Genomic DNA, 3,933 nt, shown 5'->3' on the forward strand with positions numbered 1-3,933 from the left:
CGTTGTGGCACAAGGTCTAAGGATAGTTTGATGGTGTGAATGGTTTGGGGAGTGGTTGGAGTGGCTGCAATGGAGGAGAAAAGTGTTTTGGTGGCTGCTGCAAGGGTGTGGAGAGGTTTTGACGAATTTCTGGAATATGGAAGAGTGAATGAGAATGAATTCAATGTTGTGTGAAGTGTGTATGGTTTTTATAGGGAGATGAATGGATGGGAGAGGGAACATGACAGCTAGGTTAAGTGAATGCATGTGCAAAACAGCTAGGATGGCTGAAATTGTAAGGGGAATGCATGTGCAATGTTGGAAATCTGATGGGAGAAAGGTGGATGCATGTGTTGGCTGATTTAAAGAATGTGAGGGAATGATGAAAGGGGAAACATGACAGCTAGGTTATGATGATGAGTGCATGTGGCTGATTTATGAAGAGTGAATGCATGTGGCTGCAAGGTGTGAATGATTATGGGTGCATGTGGCTGCAATGGATTAGGAATCCTTCAATTTCGTCCATTCCTTTTGCACCAAACATAAGCTATCCATTCCAAGTCCAATTTTGCTCCAAAATGCTCCAAAATGCATCTTTTTGCTTCCTTAGCCATATGAACCTAAAAACACACGAAAATAGCTTAAAGTACTAAAATAACTAAAGAAACATAACGTAAATGCACGAGAACAAGCCATTTAAGTCGCATGAATATGCTCCTATCAGAACCCCAATACTTGTCATATTTTTCTTGCATCAACTTGGAGATCATAGACAAAAGTTCATCATCTTTGTTTTCATGCAAGAGACTTTTGATCTTAAACAAATCACCAAAAGTAGTATGAACGGTTGGAGTATTAGAATAACATACTTTTAAAGTGACTTCATAAAAAGGTCTCAAAAAGATTACAAATATCCCCGCCTCACTCCAATCATCCATCGAAGGTGGCCCTTCCCTCAAATTATCATGATTGTCTTTAACAAAGTACGGAAGGTAATGACCATCATCTACTTTTAATCTATCAAAAGCCATCTTGAACTTTAAAGCCGATTCCAACATTAAAAATGTGGAATTCCACCTAGTAGGGACATCCAAAATCACAAGCCCTTTGCTCTCTATTCTCACTTTCTCAACACACCTTTTAAAGCTTTCCAACCTTTGAGGGGAAGATCTTACGTACCTAACCGCATTACGAATGCTTTGTATAGCTGTATTCAACAATTTTATCCCATCATTCACAACCAAATTGAGGATATGAGCAACACACCTCATATGCAAATATTTTCCATCATGCAAGAGTGCATTAGGAATCCCCCACCCACTTATTCGGTGCACCAAGTCCCTTAAACCGGAATCATTTGCGGAAGCATTGTCAACCGTAATGGTTAACACCTTCTCTATACCCCACTCCACTAAACATTCCTCCAAAAGTTGAGCGATGAATTCTCCTTTATGATTTGGAATAAAACAAAAATTCAAAATCTTTTTATGTAACATCCAATCATCATCAATAAAATGGGCGGTGAGAACCATATAATTGGTTTGTTGAATAGAAGTCCATGTGTCCGTTGTTAGACACACCCTAAATGTCTTCAATTGACTCTTCAATTTATCATTTTCAGAATAAAACAAGCTAAGTACATCCTTAGCAATTGTCTTACGACTAGGCACTCTCTACATAGGACATGCTTGCATGCAAAAACGGCGAAAACCTTCTCCTTCAACAAAAGTAAAAGGCAACTCATCTATAATTGTCATCTCAACACAAGCCTTAGTTACTTCTTCTTGAGAAAAACCTATAGCTTCCAACTTATCTTTCGTGCCGGCAAATGTTAAGATCTTTTGCCTATTTGCGGCAAATATTTCCTTATTAGGACCGTAGCTTCTACATCTTGCTATATGGTTTCTTAAATTAGTTGTACCATTTTTATCTGGGTCGGCCATATATGATTGAGCGCAATACTTGCACAACCCCTTAACTCTACCACCCTCAATTTTTCTTTCAAAGTGCTCCCAAACTTTAGACCTTTCATGACTTTTTAATGATTCCAAAAGAGCTTCTTCTTTACTTACTTGGTCACTTTGGTCACCTTCTTTTGGAGTTGCATCGGCGGGATTTCCGGATCCACCAAGAGAACTAGGAGTTTGTCGAGGTGCCACCATGGTGTTTTGAGGCGGAGTTGATTGACCAATGTCCATCTAAAATAAGAGAATCATACAATTAATTTTTCAAATAAGAGATTCATTACAATTAATGAATTAATTATTAAACACAAGGGCAAAAGTAATAGAAAGATATGACTACTTACTTCCGATGGTATACTCGAAGATGAGTTTGTTTGAACATGAGGGCTATTTGATTTTGATCTCATAGAGTTTGAACTTGAGCTTGAGGCCCTTGAGACCTTTGACGCCTTTGCGTTCATCTAATTCACACAAAACAATAAGAGGATAGTAGTTAGTACTACAAACTTATACAAAAGTAAATGTTAATCAAAACTGGCAAGCACATTAGTAGAAAGCTAGCAAGCACATTATTAAATTTAAGTCATAAACAATGTTTTCGTACTATTCATCTAAGACACTTGAACCAGCACAGATCCAATGTTTTCATTTCTAGGCAACTTGTTAAGGTTATATCGTTTGGCCATGAATCCGACTCTCAGAAGAATTAGCAACCTGAACCTGAACATGAATCCAACACATGATTTCCCAACAACCTGAACCTGAACCTTTCATAACTTGACCTAACAACCTGAACAACCTGAACCTGAACCTTTCATAATTTAACTATGCCAAGTCTCGAAATGACCCAACAACCTGAACCTTTCATAACTTGACCTAGATCTTTGGCAAAAGGCATGACATGTTACCAAAACAAACACTTTATGATACAAATCTGATCAGCAGAAGAACTCACACAGCTTATACGTTTCAAAACCAATTTTCTTTCAGGAGAACCAAAAGAAGGAACTTTCAACAAGGTGCATCCAATTAACCAAACAAAACTTGTAAAGCTTTACAAGCATATCTTAGCCTACAGACAATTCAAATGATGAACAGAATAAAAATCCTTACTTTAGTTACAATTTTACAAAATTAGGGTCTTTCCTTCAAAATTAGATTTTATTAGCATTCAAATTAGGGTCTGTTTTCATAATTTCAAGCAATTGGATCTTTTCCCTCTTTGTTCTTTGGATTAAAATTTCACCAAAATTCAATACAATCATGTATTTCAAAAAAATGGAAGAAAAACCCTAATTTTAAACAAATTGAATGAAGACATGAATTGGGGGAAACAGATGGGTTTCAATCGAAGTTTTCAAACAAGAAATGATAGAGAATTTTTGAAGCACCTGAGTCACTTCTAATGATAACTCGCCCGACGCCCACTGCCAATTGTTGATGAGAGTGCTCTGACCTGTTTAAGACTCGAGCTTCCACTTCCAGTGCTCTGACCTGTTTAAGACTCGAGCTTTAGAGGTTTGGTTTGAATGTAGAGCAGAAAATAAAACGTGAGAGTCACTAACCTTTTGCTATGAGTGAGAATGGTCACCACCGTTGGCGCTAATGAGAATGGTCACAGCGAGAGCTTGAGAGAGGATGAATTGGGAATGAGAATGGTCACAGTGAGAGCTTGAGCCTTGAGAGAGAATGAGATTGACAGAGTCTGAGAGAGAGATGAGGCTGAGAGAGGATGAAGAAGACCGAGAGCGGAGAGACTGAGAGCCTTGGGAAAACAGGCGAGACCGAGAGCGGAGAGACTGAGAGAGGATGAAGAAGACCCTAGGTTTAGGTTACACTCGAGGTAAAACGCTGGCGTTTTAGAATTAGGATTGTTAATTAATAAAATAGCATAAAACGACGTCGTTTTGAAGACTTCGGTTCGGTTCGGTTTGGTTCGGTTCCCAAACCCCAGAAACCGAAACCAAACCAGACATTATTCGGTTCGGTT

Source organism: Pyrus communis, chromosome 4 (genome assembly GCF_963583255.1).
Source record: "Pyrus communis chromosome 4, drPyrComm1.1, whole genome shotgun sequence".
NCBI lineage: Eukaryota > Viridiplantae > Streptophyta > Magnoliopsida > Rosales > Rosaceae > Pyrus > Pyrus communis.